The 22,602-nt window shown below is 42.0% G+C and overlaps 3 long non-coding RNA genes across 5 annotated transcripts in view; 1 reads left to right on the top strand and 2 right to left on the bottom strand.

The window, feature by feature from the left end:
* Positions 1 to 14,230, top strand: part of LOC135097300 (uncharacterized) — a 30,847-nt gene extending 16,617 nt beyond the window's left edge. The window contains exons 2-4 of one of the 3 annotated variants that reach the window (XR_010265580.1): positions 4,305 to 4,450; positions 7,093 to 8,372; positions 13,567 to 14,230. This is a non-coding gene — a long non-coding RNA (uncharacterized LOC135097300). Of the gene's footprint in view, positions 1 to 4,304; positions 4,451 to 7,092; positions 13,223 to 13,566 lie in introns of those variants that run through there. The other 2 variants (XR_010265579.1, XR_010265581.1) reach the window with 2 other exon arrangements.
* Positions 6,949 to 13,971, bottom strand: LOC135097299 (uncharacterized). The gene is made up of 4 exons (XR_010265578.1): positions 13,831 to 13,971; positions 13,224 to 13,385; positions 7,976 to 8,064; positions 6,949 to 7,506 (listed from the first exon to the last, which is right to left on the bottom strand). It is a non-coding gene; the product is annotated as an uncharacterized LOC135097299 (long non-coding RNA).
* Positions 14,231 to 15,778: 1,548 nt separating the features above from the next.
* LOC135097301 (uncharacterized) lies at positions 15,779 to 22,456 on the bottom strand. Its single transcript, XR_010265582.1, has 3 exons — positions 20,514 to 22,456; positions 19,859 to 19,949; positions 15,779 to 15,916 (listed from the first exon to the last, which is right to left on the bottom strand). It is a non-coding gene; the product is annotated as an uncharacterized LOC135097301 (long non-coding RNA).
* Positions 22,457 to 22,602: the final 146 nt, after the last annotated feature.

The following is a 22,602-nucleotide window of genomic DNA, read 5'->3' as shown; positions in this document are numbered from 1 at the left end:
ATGTCACGCCAGTCTTTAAAAAAATAAATAAATCTCTCCCAGCCAATTACAGGCCGATCAGTCTCACTTCAGTATTGTGAAAGCTGATGGAAACAATAATCAGAGATAGAAATGTTAAATATTTAGAAGAAAACAAAATCATAAAGGATTCGCAACACGATTTCAGAACCAAGCGTTCCTGCTTAATGAACTTACTATTTAACTCGCATGACGAGACAAAAGCTGTTGATATTATCTACCTTGATTTCCAGAAAGCTTTCGACACTGTTCTATTTAAGAGACTCACCAGTAAAGTAAAAGCTCACGGTATTGCCGGAAACGCCATGAAATGGCTGAGAGACTGGCTCTCTGACAGAAAACAGCGTGTTGTGATAAATGGAAAAGAGTCAGAGTGGCAAAAGGTAAAAAGCGGTGTTCCTCAAGGCTCAGTATTAGGACCAGTACTCATTATAATGTACATTAATGATATTGATGAAGGGATAAATTGCAAAATAAGTAAATTTGCAGACGACACCAAGATAACAAGTAGAGTAACGTCTGTGTCACAATGGCAGGAACTCCAGTGTGACCTAAATAGACTAACAAGCTGGGCAGAAAATGGCGGATGAGATTCAATATAGAAAAGTGTACAATTCTACATATCCGAAGCAACAATGTTCAGGCGAGATATGTAATGAATAACATGCCACTGTCAAGCACCGATAAAGAAAAGTTCTTGGTGTCGTTGTGTCAAACGAGCTAAAGCAGAGTTAACACTGCATAGTAACAGTAAAAACGGCAAATAAATAAGTAGGGTTCATTGGAAGAACCTTTGAATTTAAATGAGAGAAGGTTATACTTGCCTTATATAACTCACTGGTGCGCCATCATCTAGAATACTGTGAAGAACACAAGAACATAAGAAATAAGGGAAGCTGCAAGAAGCGACCAGGCTTACACGTGGCAGTCCCTGTATGAAATATACCTACCTATTTCCATCTATTATCCCCATTCATAAACTTGTACAGTACTGTGTACAGTACTGGTCATCATATTGCAAAAAAGACATGGAAAAAACTAGAAAAGATACAGCGCAGAGTCACAAAGATGATTCCAAGAATGCGCAATAAGCCATATGAGGAACGACTGGAAGAACTAAACCTATTTAGCTTAACAAAGCGTAGGATAAGAGGAGACCTAATTGAAGTGTTCAAAATTTTCATAGAATATAATAACATTGATGCACATAAATATTTCACCATTGATCAGTCTAAACTAACAAGAAATAATGGATTCAAGATTATACTCAAACGTTTTAAATATCACAAGGCCAAACATTTTTTGTTTAAGCTTGGCTTGGCTTGGCTTGGCTTAGCTTGTTGCAGTTACAAATCCACTCTTCAGTCATTTATGCTTATGTTCTCCACGTTCTAGTCATGCAAAATTCAGTCATACATTTAAACTCATGTCATTCACGTTTCGTTATTTCACATTGCAGTCATAGATAGATAGATATAGATAGATAGATAGATAGATAGATAGTCACAGTCCTGCCAGTCACATTCCAGTCACACACTCACAGTCACTCCTACACCCACGCTCCATTCGTACATAGTCACTCTTAGTCCAGTCATGCTCCCACACTCCAGGCATCCCTCACGTTCCAGCCAGCAGTACATTGACACCCAGACCTGCACCATTCCAGCAATCCTTTGTTCTTCAGGTGTTTGTGATCCGTCATACTCCTACCACGATCCCTCCTCCCTTCACTTCCTCTCTCACCGCCCTCCTTCCTTGTCCCTTCCTGCCTCATTGTTCTCCTCCCTCACTACCCCTCCTTCACTGGTCCTCCTTCCTTCTCTGTCCCTCCTTCCATCACTTCCCTTCTTCCCTGGCTCTCCTCTCTCACTACCCCTCCTTCCATGTCCCTCCGTCACTGGCCAGCCTTCTCTCACTGTCCCTCCTTCCTTCATTACTTCTCTTTCCTTTACTGTTCATCCTTCCTTCATTATTTCTCCTTCCTCCACTGTTCCTCACGTCACTGTTCCCTGGCCCTCCTTCCCTCACTAGCTTTCCTTCCTTCATTTATCTTCCTTCAACGTTGTCGTGTTTCTACATTGCACAATCTTGCTGCCTCCATAATCTATAAGACTGGCTTTTGCGGGTTCAAGGATACGCTTTATTTATTTATTTTTATATTTTTTATTTAATTTGTGTTATTTACATTTATTTACACTAATATGATGATATTCGACTTCCGACAACAAGGAAAACTACGAAAATAGTTTAACCTCTCTTCAGTTAAATTCCATTAAATATCTGGAACACTTCACATTACACTTCCGATTCAAATCACTTTACATATTTAATACTCACTGATAAATCACATCCTACACAAACCTGGCAGGTAATATTCAATGAGGAACACATCCTACACTACCCAATCCCTCTCTGTCAATATATAACATCAACATTTTACTGTGACAGCATTACAACTGTGTGGCTCTACTTACTAGTACTGAGACAGGCGGCTTGCCCATCCTGACCCTCTCTGGTCTGACAGCTGTGTCTAGCTTGTCTCTCTGTCTGCTTCTGTCTATTCCCGTCTCCTACACCTTGTAATATACACGTGCTGTTAGAGCGACCTTTTGCCCCAGCAAGGCTTCCGTTGCCATAACATTGATTTTCCAATATTTCGATCATTCAATTAATTTTCCAATAACTTTCAATAAGGTTCATTTTCTAGTAACTATATTTATTTTCTCATATTTTGATCATATGGTTCATTTTCCTTGACTTTCCGCAAGTCCATTTTCAAGTAACTATATTTATGTTCTCCGTACTTCGATCATACAGTTTATTTTCCCTTAACTTTCACTAAGGTTCATTCTCGAGCAGCTTTGGTAATCGCATCTTGTAATCAGGAACAAGGAGGCGGCGGTTCCTATGGTGTGCCGGCTGTCCGTGTTGTCCACGTCACCTGTTTCTGGTGACCTCTGCTTCCCTCGTATACTATTCAGTGATGGCCACCTGGGTATTTCTTCTTGTAATCTTGTGCTAATCTCCGGCCCTGTTAGTGTTGTGATGACTCACCGCACCTTGTTGTTCTCCTCGGTGGCCACGTCTCGCCTCTTATCTATCAGGGTGGTGATACCTTCTTGATACCTGCTGTCGTGTTTATCATCTTCTTCCCTCATTTATTCTTTCTACTTCTTGTTTCCCTTTTCATTTCTTCATTTTTGTTTCATTCTTGTTTCTTGTTACATGTTTCATTTCTTGTTGTTTGTTGGGTTACAACAACGTCCCTATTCTTCCTCCACGGCACCTTTCCTTCCTTCACTGCCTCGACTTCCCCTGGTTCTTCTTCCTTCACTGCTCCTCCTTCACCGTCCCTCTCCCCTCACTTACCTTTCTGCCATCATTATTCCTCCTTCCCTTCACTGCCCCTCCTCCCTTCCCTGCCCTGCCCTGCTCATTCATTCCCCTGTCCCCTTCCTTCACCACCCTCCAGCCTCCCCCATCCTCGCCACACTCAACCCTTGTTTCTCTCTCTCTCTCTCTCTCTCTCTCTCTCTCTCTCTCTCTCTCTCTCTCTCTCTCTCTCTCTCTCTCGTCTATTCAAGTCTTGTCTGTTCTTTCTTTTGGTTTAACTCTCTCATTACTTATGGCATTGTTTTCCTTCCTCTTTCTTTCTTCCTTCCTTTTTGTATTTATTTGATTTCCTTTCTTCGTTTTCTACCTTTCTGTTATTTCGTTTTTTTTTTATCCTTCCTGCCTTCCTTTCTTTCATTGGATTGTTCCCCTTTTCTTTTCTGTCTCTTCCTTTCTCTCTCCTTTTGTTCATACCTTCCTTTCTTCTTTTATTTTCCGTTTTCCTTTTATTTATTTTATTTATTTATTTATTTATTTTTTTTGGGGGGAGGCTTTGCTTTTATTTATTCCTTTCTTTTCTCCTACGTTCCTTCCTTCCCTCCTTTCTCTCTCCCTTCCTCCCTCTTTCTCCGGGCCTGCATCCTTGCATTTTACAGCCTACATCCACTTTACAAGATTGCTTAGTGTGCCTTATCACAGACAGCCTCGGAAGAACCAAATTACAAGTTAGATATGTTGTTTGTTCTTCATTTGTATTTCTTTGTGAGTGATCTAACCCCTTGCTCTTATCTATTACTGTTTGTTCTCCATGTGTGAGCGATTTCAACCTCTTGTCCTTATCTTTTACTTCTTGTGTTTCCTTTGTATCCCTCCGAGTGGCCATGTCTATTGATGTTCATTCTTCCTTCGTGTTCCTGCAGGAGTGACCTAACCCTCGCCTCTCTCTTCCTCAGCTGTGACACAAGGAGCAGCTCTCTCAGCGACGGGTCGGGGAGCGGTGGACGGCGGATGAATACTTCGGCTCCCGCGCCTTCTTCCGCATCATGTCCGACCCGCCGATCCTGGTGGTGGGCGGCGTGCGTCAGAGGAGTTGAAAAATGTAAGGGACTCGCTGCTGTGCCCTGCGTGTAGCTGTGAGGTGAAGCACAGACGGTTGCATTGTCTCAGCCTCGGAGGTGCCACTTGCTCAAATTACGAATGGTTTAATCTTATTTTTTGCAGGCTGTGGAATATTACAGTATCTTATAATAAGACAAATGATATTAAAAGGCATGTAATTTACCGACAAGCATTACACGACAACATTATTGCGGTGATTAAAAGTACTCCTGTAAAATGCTGCCTGTCATCATCACTCAGCTGTTTTCAAGGTCGCTTGGACACGCTACCTTTGCTCCCTTGCATTGATGATGCCACGTACCATTTTACAGGAGTATTTTTAATCACCGCAATAATATTGTCATGTAATGCTTATCGGTAAATTACATGTTTTTTGATATTATTTGTCTTGTTATAAGATACTGTAACATTTCACAGCCTGCAAAAAAATAAGATTAAACCATTCGTAATTTGAGCAAGTGGCACCTCCGAGGCTGCGACAATGCAACCGTGTGTCCGTCATGTCACAGAGCACACCCGCGAGTCCCGTACATTTTCAACTCCTCTGACGGGTAAACAAAGCCTTGAAAGAAATTGCAAGGTGGCGGACAAGCTGTCTCAATATATCAACCACGGGAACAATAGACACCTGTAATCGCTTCACTCAGGGCGTCCAATCCCTTATGCTTTCGGATACAATACTTTACATTCTTCACTTGTAAAATCCATTACCTTTTAAGCCTCGCGCGCACACACACACACACACACACACACACACACACACACACACACCTTTCCTCAAACTCATTCATATTTCTCCTTTTTTTTCCCACAATGCATTTTAATCTTTCCTGTTCACTAATTAAGCTCCTTTGTGCACCTTATGAATTAATTCGAGCGTTTCATTATAAGTTACAGGAGAGAAGCAAGTGATATTTCTTATTGATTCGGTTTCACATGGAAGGGAAGGGATAGGAGGTAAAAAAAAGGGGTTATTGTGATAGGTAAGGTAAAAATTTTTTTTTTTATTAAAGTTGTTAACTTGCCTGTGAAAAGTGTGTGTGTGTGTGTGGGTGTGTAATATGTTTTCCTCTCTCTCTCTCTCTCTCTCTCTCTCTCTCTCTCTCTCTCTCTCTCTCTCTCTCTCTCTCTCTCTCAACGAAAGATAAAAGCGAGAGAAAGCAGAAAGAGAAAACTGTTGTAAGGAGAGAGAGAGAGAGAGAGAGAGAGAGAGAGAGAGAGAGAGAGAGAGAGAGAGAGAGAGAGAGAAAATGGCGTCAACCACTAACACAAAATTAAATTCCTGACCAAATCTCTCTCTCTCTCTCTCTCTCTCTAATCCACATGATCCATCCCTGGTGCACCTAATCACAATGTAATGCCCTATCGTTTGGTTTGTTTTCCCTAAGTGTTCCCCTGCTCACTCCATTTTCCCCTTTTTTCCCTCCTTTCTTCATTTTCCTTTTGTCTTATTCGTATTTTTCCTTTATTTTTTCCCATTTTCCTCGTTTCACCATTTATTCTCTTATTCTCTCCCTCATCCCTTTTTTCATTGTTTTTTACTTTTCCTTTTTCTCTTTTTCCCAATCCTCTGTGTGTGTGTGTGTGTGTGTGTGTGTGCTGCTGGCTCGTGATTGGCTGGATAGCGATGGCTTGGTGTGGCTTGGTGTGGATGCACTGGATTGGTTTGTGGATGGCTATTATTATTATTTGCTTGTATTTTGTTTGTTTACTTATTTATTTATTATTTGTTTGTGTATGAGAGAGAGAGAGAGAGAGAGAGAGAGAGAGAGAGAGAGAGAGAGAGAGAGAGATTTAAGACCACAAAATTTCTCTCTCTCTCTCTCAATGTTTAAGCTTCATTATCTTTCACCATAGTGTTTAAAAATATACGACTATGTTGGTTTGTGTATTGACGTTCAGATTAATTTGCTTTACTTAGTCTTCATTTATTTATTTATTTATTTTGTGTTGGTGTATATAATTTTTTTTCAGTGTTTATTGATGAGATTATTATTTTTTTTATAGTGTGTTTATTTAGTCACTTTGTTGTAGGTTAATTCAAAGTTGAGCATTTTGACTCACATTTGACACTCACACTTGGTGAGTCAAGCTGTGTCCTGTATTTTTGTGTAAGCCTCATATTTTTGAGTCATGCATCTAATATACTCTTCACTTGTACACACACATTGAGCCTCACTACATTCACGCAGGCTGGAAGAAAATTAGGCTTGTCGATTTTGGTTTCATTCTTTATTGTAGACACTGTACAAGATTGCAACATTTGTGTATGTAATGGTGTGTGTGTGAAGGAGACAATTGTTGATGAGTGTCTGTGGGGAGTCACTGTGGGTTTGTAAACATACTGTGGGGAACATACTGTGGGACTGTGGAGAGAGAGAGAGAGAGAGAGAGAGAGAGAGAGAGAGAGAGAGAGACTTTGGGTTTGTAAACATACTGTGGGGAACATACTGTGGGACTGTGGAGAGAGAGAGAGAGAGAGAGAGAGAGAGAGAGAGAGAGAGAGAGAGAGAGAGAGAGAGAGAGAGAGAGAGAGAGAGAGAGAGACTTGCAACCATATGGGGAGAGGTGTTATTTACTGTTCTTCATCGCAAAAGTATTGTTCATAGTTGTTCATTGCAGGTGAGAGAAGACACAGTATGTTGAGGGAAGGCAGCTGCACCAGTGACAGCAGCAGCAGAGCCCCACCACTGCTGCTGTTCCTCTCCTCTTCCCAGCACAGCAGCACATAGGACACATTTCCATCATCTTTAAATCCCGGACACTTGTGCCTTGGTGATAATCACACAGCAGCAAACCCTACATTGCTCAGGTCAACTTCCAGCTAGAATCATAATATCTTGAGTTATTTTTCCACAAAGAAGGGTTCAAAATATCCCACCAAAAAATAAGATATTTTTAGAAATGAAAATCCACTCGAATTTCCTGCCTGAAGCTCTCGTTAAAATGACTCCCTCTTGAATCTTGTGTCCGACTCCTACTGTGTCCAAGAGAACGGGTCTCCAGTTTGTAGTGAGACTTCCGAGCCGCCCAGACCTGTGAAGGCGAGCAGTCCGTCAGATGATGAGAGTAGACAACATAAGCAACATAATGAGAGACAAAGTCACAATAATAGAGATAAAATGAAGGCACTCAAGTATTAATGAGAAAACAAGACAGAATAATGAGCAAAGTAAAATAATGAGACAGTAAGGCCAGTCAACAAATAATAGTGAATTTACTGTAGGAAGGGTCTGCTGTACTACTTAATGACCATTCAAGTCTACTTGTTAAAGATGTGTTTACACTTTGAAGTGTCATTTTCTTGTACTATGATACATTTTTAACTATTTTCTTCCACCTGCCTTAGTTAACATTGAGTAGAGTCTCACTAATATAACTTGAATATTACTCAGCCGGCAGTCTTTGCCATGGTGGAGTGTGACACTGAATCAGTACTGACATTTTATCATTTATATTTCATTACTTTGATTACTCAACAAAATACTGCATTGTTTTTTGTAACCTGCTGACTGGTGAAGGGACAACGTGTGCTCCTCAACACTTGGTTCTTGCCACGTGCCGCAGCAGACTGACAGCTTCCAGTGGGCCTGTCTGAGGTAATGCACCACACAACATTAGGAATAGGAACAATTATTTCACTAAAACGTTAATTACTTGCACTAAAAACTTTGAATGAGTTATGTACTTTGTGAATTTAGGAATCTGGAACAATGATTGCACTTATTTAACTACCTGCACTAAAGTGTTTGCTTTAGTTATGGTGTTGTTGACTAAGTATAAACACTTTAAGGGGCGTGACCTCTGCCGCATTGCTTCAGCAGCCTTCAAGTCCCGGCAGTGAAACGGTTCGTGTGAGGAAGACTGCTTCTGGTGCTACAGGTGGAAATTGTTACTAGTGTGTAAATATGTGGTAAATATCTGTGGAAACCAAAGGATGTTTTCTCTCGTACCAAACGTTATGATCATGGAGATACCTCTCTTCCTGCACACAAAACAACTACAACCACCTAATTATTACACACACACTCCTACACCAGCCTCGGAGTCCCCATCTGGTAACGACCCTAAATGTCTTGACACCCCTCTCAGTTTTTCTTCTTAAACTTCTACAACATTCACGTTCAATCTGTAGAAAACTGCCTCTCCTCTATTAAGCTTCATCATCCTTTCCTCACTGAAACTCTGGTGTCTGAGGCAACTGACAGTAGCCCCTTTTCAGTTTCCTCTTACTTTCTCTATCCAAAGCTGGATGTTGTGTTTATGTGCGCAATGAAATTAACCTGCTTTCGTGCCCACGCTCTTGAATCTTTCGGGTTTTCCACCACCTGGCTACGACTACAGAGTCACTCTCATACTAAATTTATCTGTGTTGTATACCTTTCACCTAACTCCTCTGACTGTAAGAAATTCTTTGACTACTTAACTTCCAAAGTGGAGCACATTCCAACTCTCTTCCCTTTTGCAGGGATCTCCATTCTTGGAGACTTCAATGTTCACCACCAGCTTTGGCTTTCCTCTCCCTTCACTGACCATCCTGGTGAACTAACCTTCAAATTTGCTATCCTCCATGACCTAGAGCAATTGGTGCAACACTCTAATCGTATTCCTGACCGTCTTGGAGATATGCCCAACATTCTTGACCTTTTCCTGACCTCTAATCCTTCTGCTTATTCTGTTACCCTCTCTTCTCTGTTGGGCTCCTCCGATCACATCTAGTATCTGTATCTTGTCCTATCACTCCAATCCCTCCTCAGGATCCCCTAAGTGAAGGTGCCTCTGGCGTTTTGCCTCTGCTAGTTGGGGGAACCTGAGGAGGTATTTTGCTGATTTTCCTTGGAATGACACTACTGCTTCCGTGACGGAGACCGTCCTGTGTGCCGAGTGCATAAGAGGTGATAGTGTCTGGCATGGAGGCGTACATTCCTCACTCTTTTTCTCGACCTAAACCTCCAAAACTTGGTTTAACACAGCTTGTTCTCGTGCTATACATGAGAGAGAGGTGGCCCACGAAAGGTGCTAAAGCCTTCCATCACCAGAATCTCATGCACTTTACATTTCTGCCCGGAACCATGCCAAGTCTGTTCTCCAACTAGCCAAAAACTCCTTCATTAATAGTGTCAATAGGGAAGAAGGGGTAGTGAGAAGGCGAGGGGCAAAATAGTTAAATCTAGAAAGGTAGCTAGCTCAGGGATGGTGAGAAATACCTTAAGTATTTACTACACAAACTGTAGAAGCATTCTGAATAAAATAGACTTGCTTAGAGGAATAGCGAGCGTTGAGAAATTTGATATCATTGCTTTAACTGAAACTTGGTTAGATATGTCAGGAAAAGTATTTAATCCAGAGGTTAAGATAGATGGGTATACAATGTTCTATAAAGATAGGGAAAACAGGAGAGGAGGAGGCGTCGCGTTATACGTTAGGGACACATTACAGTGTTGTATCAACAGTAGAATTAAAACAGATAACAAAGAGTCGATATGGGTAGATATTAAAGAAGGATCGCAGTCAGTAGTACTAGGGGTAGTTTACAGATCACCGACCAGTACAGAGGAAATTAACACCTCACTGTGGCAGGAATTAAATAGAGCAGGCAGATACAGTCAGGTATGTGTGGTAGGAGATTTTAATTTTAGGAATATCGACTGGAGTCTGATGGTGGGTAACAAGGAAGCAGAGGAATTTCTTAAGGTAATTCAGGATAATTTTTTAAAACAGGTAGTCGTAGAACCTTCAAGGGGGAATAATATTCTAGATTTAATTCTTACTAGCAGGGAGGAAGCAGTCACGCAGGTAGAGGTTGGAAGACAGCTAGGTAACAGTGACCATAGGGAAATTAGGTACAATTTAGAATGGGATGAAACAGTTAGACACAAAAACACTAGTAAAATACCGGACTTTAGGAGAGTAAATTTTGAAGAATTAAAAAGGTACCTCCAAGGAGTGGACTGGCAAAGGATGCAGGGTGAGGTCAGGTCAGGGACGGAGTTCAGAGAGATAAGGCAGGATGGGAGGTGCGGTGAGGCGAGGGTGTAGGACAAGAGGAGGGAAGATGTGTCCGGAAAGGAGGAGGAAAGAGGAAGGGGGGAGATAGGTGTGAGTATGTTGGAATGTCAGGTCATGCTGAAATGAGAGAGGTAAGGTCGAGGCGAGTAGATGAGGGAGTGGAGAGGATGGTAGGGGACGAGATGAGGGGTCTAGGTGAAGTAAATGTAGATGAATTGTATAAATATTTCGTAGATAAAGTTCATACAGGTCAGTTAGCAAATATCCCGTATAGAACAATAAGATCACAAAAAAATTACCCTAAATGGATGACTGCTAGGTTAAAGCATTATATAGGGCGTAAGAGAAGTATATATAAGAGATTAAGGGCAGGTGAAGAAGTTTTAAGGACACAATATAATGAATTAGTTAGAACAGTCAGGAAGTTAACGAGGAAAGCTAAGGACAATATGAATCAAAGGTAGCCAGCCAGGCGAAGACGGACCCCAAGGGATTTTATCAGGTATACAGGACGAAGAATAAGGATACTGTAGGTCCATTAAAGGCAGCAGATGGGGAGCTGGTTAGTTCTGGGGAGGAGATTAGTAAACTTCTGAATGATTATTTTTTAACTGTCTTCACCCAGGAAAACATGCAGGATATGCCAGATAGTGAACAGGTGTTTAGAGCAGATGAGAATGAGAAGCTGACAGATATTTCCATAACTAGGGAGATAGTGGAACAGGAGATAGATAGGCTAAAAAAGTTCAAGTCACCAGGACCTGATGAAATATATCCCAGAGTACTTAAGGAATGTAAAGAGATTATTAGTGAGCCGTTAGTTTCTGTCTTTAGGAAATCACTGGAGTCGGATGAGGTACCAGTAATGTGGAGGCAGGCTAATGTAGTACCCATCTTTAAGAAAGGAGATAAAACTTTAGCGTCTAATTATAGACCTGTCAGCTTAACTTCAGTTGTAGGTAAAATGTTAAAGTCTGTAATAGCGAGGAACATTAGGGAACATTTAGACAAACATAACTTGATAAATCAGTCACAGCATGGCTTCACGAAGGGGAAGTCTTGCCTGACAAACTTGTTAAGTTTTTACAGTAAGGTGTACGAGGCAGTAGATAATGGTGATAGTTATGATATCTTATATCTGGACTTTAGTAAAGCATTCAACAAGGTGCCCCATCAAAGGCTCCTGAGAAAGGTTAGGGCACACGGGATAGATGGGAAGGTGTTAGGCTGGATAGGGTCATGGCTTAGTGACAGGCGACAGAGAGTGGTAATAAACGGCTCGAAATCCGAGTGGGGTCATGTAATTAGTGGGGTGCCACAGGGATCAGTATTAGGGCCATTGTTATTTCTAATGTATATCAATGACTTGGATACTGGAATTAGTAGTGATGTTAGTAAATTTGCGGATGACACAAAGATAGGTAGATTAATTAGGTCAGAATCGGATGCCATCGCCTTGCAGGCAGACTTAGATAGAATGAATGAATGGACGGATAGATGGCAAATGCAATTTAATATCAATAAATGCAAAGTGCTTAGCGTAGGTAGAGGAAATCCACACAATAGGTACACATTACACAACCAAACTCTGGTAGGTACAGGGTACGAGAAAGATTTAGGAGTTATAGTTAGCTCTGAACTCCGTCTAGGGAAACAATGCATAGAAGCCAGAAACAAGGCAAATAGGGTACTAGGATTCATTTTTAGGAGTGTTAAAAGTAGAAGGCCGGGAGTAATATTAAAATTATAGTTGGCGCTGGTCACACCTCATCTAGACTACGCGGTGCAGTTCTGGTCCCCACATTACAGGAAAGATATAGGTCTATTAGAATCAGTACAGAGGAGAATGACTAAAAGGATACAGGGGATGAGGAGTATTCCTTACGAGGCGAGGTTGAAGCTGTTAAATTTACATTCTTTAGAGAGACGTAGGTTAAGAGGGGACCTGATAGAAGTCTTTAAGTGGTATAAGGGTTATAACAAGGGAGATGTAAGCAAAATTCTTAGGATCAGCAACCAGGGTAGAACAAGAAATAACGGGTTCAAGCTTGAAAAATTTAGGTTTAGGAAGGAGATAGGAAGAAATTGGTTCTCAAATAGAGTGGTAGATGAGAGGAACGGACTCAGTAATCATGTAGTTAGTGCTAGGACACTAGAGAGCTTTAAGAGAAGATTAGACAAGTTTATGGATGGGGATAGCAGATGGAAATAGGTAGGTGTGTTTCATACAGGGACTGCCACGTGTAAGCCTGGTCGCTTCTTGCAGCTTCTCTTATTTCTTATGTTCTTCTTATGTTCTAATCCTTTCAAGATCTAACCCCGTGACTTCTGCCACTTAACCCAAAAACATCTATAATAACTTTGATTCTTCTTTCCCTCCTTTATTTCAACCAGATGGCACCACTGCTATGACATCTATCTCTAAAGCTGAACTCTTTGCTCAATCCTTTGCTACAAACTCTACCTTGGACGATTCAAGGTTTGTTCCTCCCTCTCCTCCACTAGCGTAGACAAGACTGTCGGTATACAATGGACATGACACGCTGAGGCAGCTGGTACAGCTTTGGCTCTAAATGTTATAATAATACTCTGCCACTTTGTTGACAAGTGACAATACAACCTCTCGTTCCTCAGACTGTTCTTTTCACGTAACAGCCTCAAACCAAATCCTGAAATACTGAACCAACATGAACCACCTCTGCTATCAAGTAGTCAGCACTGTGAAGGGCTGTACAGTTCCTTACCTCACTTAATAATACTTCTTTCTGATCCAATGTGTCTGTCTGTTTGTCTGCTACCATGGCTTGACCTGCTCTTCTTTCATCTGTAGCTTCCATTCTGTCTGCCGTCTCCTTGCATCCCCTTGTCCACCACACCATCCTCTCTTGTGTGTCTGCTGCCACTGTCTATCTAGAAAAAAATGTTTTCTGCCAAACCTTGAACTAGTACAACATGAACCACCTGTGGTCTAATCTTTCTCCAGCATTTCTTCTGTCCACTGTCACTGTCTGAACCATTCACCTAACACACCATCCTTCCTGCCACGGTCATTCCTCTCTGATGCTCTTCTCTTTCTCCCTCTCTCAGCGTGGTGGCAGCACGGGCCTCGGCACTCCCTGGCACCACGGCAGGTGTCAGTGAGGCAGGCAGGTGTTGGTTCAAGTCCTGGCAGTGTCACTTCGCTGCTGTATTGTTTTGTGCAGCGGATGATGCTACGTTTTTCATCACTTAGTGTAGAGTTTATTTTTGCCTGACGTTATTTGTGTTGGAAAGACATTTCCATTATATAGTGGTAGATACTCTAGGAAATAAAGAATTAGCAATACTAATACATGCTTGAACAACACTCACCGGTGTGGAAGGCTTGTCAGGGAGTGGCTGTAGTGGCTTCACTTGAACCACGACCATGTTCTCCTCAACCCTTGGAAAGATAACAATTTATCTGAAATGGAGATACAAAGATAGAGAAAAATTTAAGTGAGACACTGCAAAGCGTAGCTGACAGTGTACGCGTCGTCATCAAGAAGAGGGGCTCTGCAAAGAAATAGTAAGACACTCGTGAAGGCTATCATCTTTTCTCAAGGGAAGTGTGTGTCGTGTTTCTTAACATCGTCAGGCGCGCAAACATGTTTTGCATCAAGGGTGTCATTGTACGATCCGGATATGAATTTTTTTTTCTTTTTTTATTTTCTACATTCTTTTTCCCATTTTTGATATATGTAACGTTTTGATAAAAAAAAAAATCCCCTTATGTAATGGTCTTATGAAATTCCACGGTTTCGCCCGCCGCGAGACATGACTTTTTTTTCCGTTTTTTTTTTTTTTCTGACAACCGTTCTTCCTCAGTCTCCAATGAATATCTACGGTTCTTTTGCTGCGTAGAACATTAGAAAGTACGAAATTTTAGGTCTAACTATTTTTTTCAAATTTATATACGAAAAATAAGATAAATATTTTTCCGTAAATCTAGGAAATAGTCAATGTGTCTGCATTAGATATCTTTTGCATTAGTATTTTATTTATTTCAAACAGTTAAACACTGGTTTTGATTTAAAAGTAAGTCGAAATATAACAAAAATTGTTTTCACCCGCCTTCCCCCCTCCCCCCCGGGTAATTAAGGGTGAAATCATGAATTGTTTTAAGCCTATGTACAAAACCAATCGGAGTAACTAAATTAATCTACATCTGCTTTTCAACATATTGTGATGTATATATATATATATATATATATATATATATATATATATATATATATATATATATATATATATATATATATATATATATATATATATATATATATATTTTTTTTTCATTTGCTTCAATCAATCAAGGTCTGGTGATAAAAAACAAGGCACTGCATCCTGTGCACTCTACCCTGTGCACGCCTTCCTTCCACTGGAATGCACACCTTTATATATTGTGCTGCATTCACACTCACATATTTCAATACAAAAAATAAAATTAATAGCAATCACAACAAAAAACAAAAAAAGTGACCAATAAAAAAAAAAAAAACTACAAACACAGGTGTGAAGAACTCTTCTCCGTTAACCTCCAAGATAACCTCAGAACTAGTAGTCTTCAGGAAAAAAATAAATAAATAAAGATAAACACTATCACTCACGTAGAGCACAGCGTTACACCAAACACCATCACTCTCACGTAGAGCACAGCGTTACACCAAACACCATCACTCTCACGTAGAGCACAGCGTTACACCAAACACCATCACTCTCACGTAGAGCACAGCGTTACACCAAACACCATCACTCTCACGTAGAGCACAGCGTTACACCAAACACTATCACTCTCACATAAAGTACAGCGTTACACCAAACACTATCACTCACGTAGAGCACAGCGTTACACCAAACACCATCACTCTCACGTAGAGCACAGCGTTACACCAAACACCATCACTCTCACGTAGAGCACAGCGTTACACCAAACACCATCACTCTCACGTAGAGCACAGCGTTACACCAAACACTATCACTCTCACATAAAGTACAGCGTTACACCAAACACTATCACTCTCACATAAAGTACAGCGTTACACCAAACACTATCACTCACGTAGAGCACAGCGTTACACCAAAAAAAAAAAAAAAAAAAAATTGCAGCAGACCGAGGAGGGTTCCTATCTACAGCAAGTGACCCCTAAACAAACTAGCTAGCTAACCACAACCAAGGACCCCGGAAGTGCTTATCTGGGTTCTTGTGGCTGGATGGTGTCCGGGTAGCAGTCTGGGGTAGGTGAGGTGGATGGCTGAGTGTAGGCGACCAAGTGGCTATGTCTGGCGTCCTCCACGACCTTGTGGAGCTGTATGGGGTCACCTCGCCACTTCCGGGATGACCTGGGCTAGTTATCTCGTCACCTACAGGCCACTTCTGGTTCTTCATCACCATTGTTAGAGGTAGTTCATGGGTCACCTGCAATAGTAGTAGTAGTAGTAGTAGTAGTAGTAGCAGTAAAAGTAGTAGTAGTACTGGTAGTAGTGGTGGTAGTAGTAGTAGTAGCAGTGGTAGTGGTAGTAGTAGTGGTGGTGGTGGTGGTGGTTGTTGTGGTGGTGGTGGTGGTGGTGGTGGTGGCGGTGGTTGTGGTGGTGTTGGTGGTGTTGGTTGTGGTGGTGGTAGTAGTAGTGGTAGTGGTGATGGTGGTAGTAGCAGTGGTAGTGGTAGTAGTGGTGGTGGTGGTGGCGGTGGTAGTAGTGGTGACGGTGGTAGTAGTAGTGGTGGTGGTGGTGGTGGTGGTAGTGTCGGTGGTAGTAGTGGAGGCGGTGGTAGTAGTGGTGGTGGTGGTATTCGTGGTGGTGGTGGTGATATTCGTGGTGGTGGTGGTGGTGGTGGTGGTGGTGGTGGTGGTGGTAGTAGTAGTAGTAGTAGTAGTAGTAGTAGTAGTGGTGGTGGTGGTGGTGGTGATAGTAGTAGTAGTAGTAGTAGTAGTAGTGGTGGTGGTGGTGGTGGTGGTGGTGGTGGTGGTGGTAGTAGTAGATGTGTTTGTAGTAGTAGTAGTAGTAGTAGTAGTAGTAGTAGTTATTGTAGTAGTAGTAGTAGTAGAAGTAGTAGTAGTAGTACGAGTAGTAGTAGTAGTAGTAGTACGATTAGTAGTAGTAGTAGTACGATTAGTAGTAGTAGTACGAGTAGTAGTAGTAGTAGTATTAGTATTAGTAGTAGTAGTAGTAGTAGTAGTAGTAGATTAAACAAAATAGAAAAAAAGAAACTAACAGACAAACCGAGAGAGAGAGAGGGAGGGGGGCTATTTTAGCCCCCCTCCCTCTCTCTCTCTCTCTCTCTCTCTCTCTCTCTCTCTCTGGGAGGTAAGAAAACACCATTTTCTTGTTGGATTGCAAGGTCACTCTAGAAGAGCGGGAAAAAGATGCAGAGGGCGCTGTCAAATCTTTAGTGTGAATGAAGGGCAGACAAGTGCAGCTTGAGAAGGTAGGAGAGTGAAGAGTGTATGTGATCAGTGTGATGGGAAGGTACATGGATGCCTCCCATGTTTTGAAAGAAAGCACTCTCTCCATCAATAGCGACCTTCACACATTTGCTGCAATAATTTCTTGAGTCACTGTTTTCACTACACAAGGAATGAAGAAGCTGTTTATATGAATGTTGAAGGATAAAGCCTTTTCTTTGTGCAGCTGCAAACAGGACACAGGCTTTCATTTGTTACAGGAAAAGTTCTCCTTTGTGCAAGAAATGATAGTAATGATTTCAATAAGAGTAGGTAAAAATGTGATGTTGTTTTGCAATCACAGATTTGCTTTATAATAAAAGAATATATAGATGACAGTTGTTAAGGATGCTACATCTGTATGTTGAGCCGTGACTGAGACAAGTTTTATTATTAACATTTACAGTTCCACCTTTGTATTTTGACCAGTTACAATGTCACTTCACAAAAGATACCCTTTCATTGTCTTACCATTATTATATTTGCCTCATTAAAAATTATGATAATTAATAATCAACATTTGTTTAAAAGATATGCCTTTCATTTTTGTCCGTTATTTAATAGAATTCATTGTTAAAAAGAAAAAAGGGAAGAAAAGTGATAAATGTTGGGCCAGTGGTACACACGGCAACTTTGAATAGTCTGAAATGTAACGGCGGTGGTGCGTGTGGCGCCTAGCGTGTTAAATATTTACTGATTTTACTTAATATAACACCATTTTTTTATATCTCTCTCTCCACCGTAGTCTTTCTAACGTCCAAAACCGTCACCTACCCACTCCCCTCTCACTCTCTCACTCCCTCCCAATGTCCCTAGAAGTTACAACCTTCAATTCTCTCCACCCTAATCTTTCTCCAGTTCAAATCCGTCACCTACCTACTCCCCTCTCACTCTCACTCTCACCTTGGCCTCGTACAGGTCGTCCACTTAGGGCGTAATGTTCTTGAGTTGTTCTTCACAGTCCTCTCAAGTTCTCAGTGAGTCTTTGAGTTTTGCTTCATATTCTACTTGTAACTTCCTATCAAGCTCACCTATCTCCAGGTGTTTGCGCTTCTTCGTTTCTGTAACCTACTGCTCATAAATTGCAGTGGTAGGAGTAGTAGTAGTAGTAGTGGTAGAGGGTGGGTGTAGCATAATTGCTGGCTCACAAAAACACAAAATTATCACATCGTTTCATTACACTTTCTAATTCGTTTTTGTTTCAGCGGTGCATTTTTACCGCAGATTTTCTTTTCATCTGTATTTTCTTGCTTTTCTCTCACTTTCCATTTGTTTTGTTTAACTTGCTTTCTCCTTCGTCTTACTCTGGCCACCATTCTCTCTCTCTCTCTCTCTCTCTCTCTCTCTCTCTCTCTCTCTCTCTCTCTCTCTCTCTCTCTCTCTCTCAGTAGAGAAAGGTAGAGGGATTTTTTATTTATTTATTTTTTTCTTAATGTGTCAGGGTACATGGTCTCAGTTTGGCAATGGAATGAATGGAGCAAGTTTTGATGTCAACTTGATATGGAGGAAAATCGTGTTTCCTTTTATATATATATATATATATATATATATATATATATATATATATATATATATATATATATATATATATATATATATATATATATATATATATATATATATATATATAAAGTAAGCACAATTTTTGTCCACGTGAAAAATAAAATAAATGATAAACGACCCATTACAAAGCCTCATTACTTAAACTCAGAAATCACAATGGACAGAAATGGTCTTTACGACGCCAGTACTTCACTCAGGTATTAAACACCAGTGCCGCATCACTTTTCTCTCGCTTTCTTTTCTACACTACCAGCGTGACGCCCTCCACGCCCCTGCCACCCACGCCAACCACTTCACAAACATTAGAAAAAACTCACTCAAAACACAACTGCACTCGTCTGCAGAGAGAGAGAGAGAGAGAGAGAGAGAGAGAGAGAGAGAGAGAGAGAGAGAGAGAGAGAGAGAGAGAGAGAGAGAGAGAGAGGGGGGGGGGGATGAATTGAGGGCAGGGAAAGAACGGGGGAGCGAAGGGTCAGCCAGAGATGTGCGCTTGGGATAGTGAAGGTGGTGGTAGCAGGCAGCCCTCACAGCCCCTGCCACCACCACCACCACCAACCACCACCTTTCATCACCAATTGTTACCTTCAAGCTGCCATCGCATACGTCCTGCCTTCATTCCTTATTACGTTACAGGTATGACACCTGAATACTACTAATGGCGCCACCACCACCACCACCACCACACCTGTCCATAAAACCAATATTTCTTTCATGTATTTTGTCTACGTAATGAAACGGCGGAGGGAAGCATCACGTAGACAGACAGACACAGATTGCTCTCTCCACCAGTCCTCCATCAACTGACTGACTGACTGACTGTGTGACTGAAAGACCTACAGACAGACAGATTGCTCTCTCCACCAGTCCTCCATCAACTGACTGACTGACTGACTGTGTTACTGAAAGACCTACAGACAGACACATATTGGTCTCTCCACCATTCCCCCATCAACCGACTGACTGACTGACTGAAAGACGGAGAGACAGACAGGTGGTGTACTCATATTTATCTGCTCAGCTTCTCAGCTTACTTAACTGCAGCCTCAGTCATGTAACTTTCATCATCAGAGTCAGGAAAGTTAAAATATTGGTTCATTTGCTGTCAATCTCTCTCTCTCTCTCTCTCTCTCTCTCTCTCTCTCTCTCTCACACACACTAACGTCACATCACACAGGTCATTGTATAGATGAAATTGTTTATACACATTTCCTAATAGAATTAGTTTTCTATTGTAAGTTTACATAAATAGTCCAATAATAGTATACAAAACCACAGATTACTACCTTTCATTACGTGTGGAGCTTCAATCTCAAATAAAAAACATTATACATTGACTCAAATAAGGCAACACTCACCTGGGACACGAGGAGCAGGGGAGGACAGGCAGGGAAAAGCGGGGAGAGGGTGGCGGGCAGGTTAGGAAGGGAGCGGGGAGGGAGAGAGGGCCTGAAACAGGGAGGTGAAACAGCGAACGAGTGACTGCAATTTGCTGATTATAGGAGTACACACACACACACACACACACACACACTCTCTCTCTCTCTCTCTCTCTCTCTCTCTCTCTCTCTCATCCCTGATAATCGTATCACCACCACCACCACAACTTCCACTCCGTCCGATAAACACCTTTTTACACCACCACCACCACCACTTAGCCCGCTCCGACTACGACCACCGCCACCTATCACATCCACCACCACCACCACCACCATCGCAATCCTCATCCACACCCAACAACCACAACATCGTTGCGTCCGCTGCACCCACCACTGTCACACAACCACCACCATCCCCAACAACCACAACCACCTTTAACATAAGCCAATCACGTTCACCATCACTACCAACACCCTCTACAACCATTCCAACCACACCAAACACCACCACAACCACCACCTCAACACAGTCATGTCCGCCATGGCCACCTCCACCTCCCCCTTCCACCATCCTACTCTCCACATCTCTCTTCCACTATCCACTCCTCCCTATCCACCACCAGGGCATACTCACATCCACCTCTCCCCCCACACCGCAGTCCACCACAACATGCCTGCCAGGGACAGACGCAACACCGCTTCACCGCCGTAATTATAACACAACCGGGGACTCGTCACGTCAGCGGGCGCAGGGCGAATGGCTGAGGAGATGGCGAGAAGAGAGTATCACGTGACTTGAATACTTGGCGCCGATTGGTGAAGGCTGTGCTGAGGTAATTGTCACTAAGAACGGAGCCACTCTCGCAATACTACTTGTAATGATACAAAATAATAGAATCGCGGCTATTATTACCAGCAGAAGACACTTACCAATACACTGTGAGGCAAGAAGTAACGACAAATGAAGGATAGTGAGCTTTACGAAGAATACGAAAGAAAACGGAAAAATAGAACGCTCTGATTGGCAGACGGGAAGCAGACCACCACCACAGCTCTCGTATTTATTGAGGCTTATATAGACTTGAAATAGCGACTTGAGACTAATGAAATAACGTAATACATGTAGTGCGGGTGTTTTCATCAATGACAGACAGACTAATGCTACGAGATAAAAAAAAAAAAAATAAGATACACTGCAGTCACTGGGGGAATGTAACAAGGCAGTCTCGGGTATCATGAATGCACTTGTTTTTCATGAAGCAAGGTTATGTGCCTGTATTCTGAAAGGCTTTGCTCTCTCACCAGACTATTTTCAAAGGCCACAGAAATAATTACCCGGGTTTTCAAGACTGGTTCTCCCGTTGATGCTGTACAGACCTTACCAGTCTGTCACTAGAACCATAGAAACACTCTTAATACTCGTGTAATTTCAACTACAGCTTCTTGAAAGTAGTCAGGGTGCGGGCAGAAATGTTTCACGATACGGTGTATCGTGAAACATTTCTTTTGGCACTTTTGTTAGAAATACAGGCAGGGAATCTGCTTCATTAATTAGGGAGCCGTCTTTACACACACACACACACACACACTGTTATCTTTACGTGTTCACTGTCAATCTATTCACTTCTACTAACAGTTTCCGAGCTCCAAGCAATCACCAGCTATTACTTAAAAGAATAAAGTAAATAAAGATCTGTAGGGGATGAGTCACTGTACACAAATGAGCGCCTATAAAGAAGCAGATGATAAAAAGAAAAATTATCCGACAGTGAAAGGATTAAGCATTTAGGAGGCGCAGGTGCGAGGCGTTTACTATATATAACACCTCGACTTTCCCATGACTCGGTAACAAAGAGGAGCAGTCAGGCGGGTGTGAGCTGAAGGCGGCCACAGCCACAGCTGACCACCTCGCCACACCCTCCGCCTCATTCCAGGTTAGACGAGTGTTGTCTGTCGCACTGTGTATCTTTTCGTGGTGGTATCACGGGCGGCGGCGCAACAAGGGGATGATTCCCCGGCAGGTATTGGCCGCTATCGAGTTTTCACGGAGCTGCAACAAAACGATAGCCAGAGCCGTGAGCTTTTCGATTTTTGCAGCCTGAAGTGAACTTGTGGCGGGATGGGAAACGTTTCACTCTAATGCACCTTTATTTTATATATTTTTTTTTTTCCACATGCATGTTTATTCTACTGACTTGTCACATGCATGTTTACAATACTAACCGTCACTCTTGTTACACGCCAAACTCTCCACTGAGCCGCTGCGTGGAGTGAAGACACCAACACTGGCCAGCAGCACTCTCATCACTCCTTTGGCTGCAGCCCTAATAGCAATCCTGGCCTGACCTGGCGTCCCTAGGTCGCTGTACGTGTTTTAATTAACACCTATTTTTTACATATTACACTAACTAATCATAATTAACAATACATATTATATAATCTAGGTTAAAATCATAATTATATCGAATATAATTACAACTGATTCATGATTTCTGAGGTGGTCCAGCGATTCCCAGAAACAGCCTCGCGACCATGGGCTTGGGAGCGAATCATCTCTGTGGCCTTTGAAAATGATGGTGGTGAAAGAGAACAGGGTTTATGAATATGGTTCTTGAAGGATGTACCGTGCTTCATTTCCCGAGGCAGGAAAGGCTGACGGGGAGCACAGGAGTGAGGGGAGAGAGGGAAAGTTCCATTGTCTGTGGGTTTATCCTGCGAGGTCT

Source organism: Scylla paramamosain, unplaced genomic scaffold, assembly GCF_035594125.1.
Source record: "Scylla paramamosain isolate STU-SP2022 unplaced genomic scaffold, ASM3559412v1 Contig17, whole genome shotgun sequence".
In the NCBI taxonomy this organism is placed as follows: Eukaryota; Metazoa; Arthropoda; class Malacostraca; order Decapoda; family Portunidae; genus Scylla; species Scylla paramamosain.
This window is presented reverse-complemented; position numbering and strand designations above follow the sequence as displayed.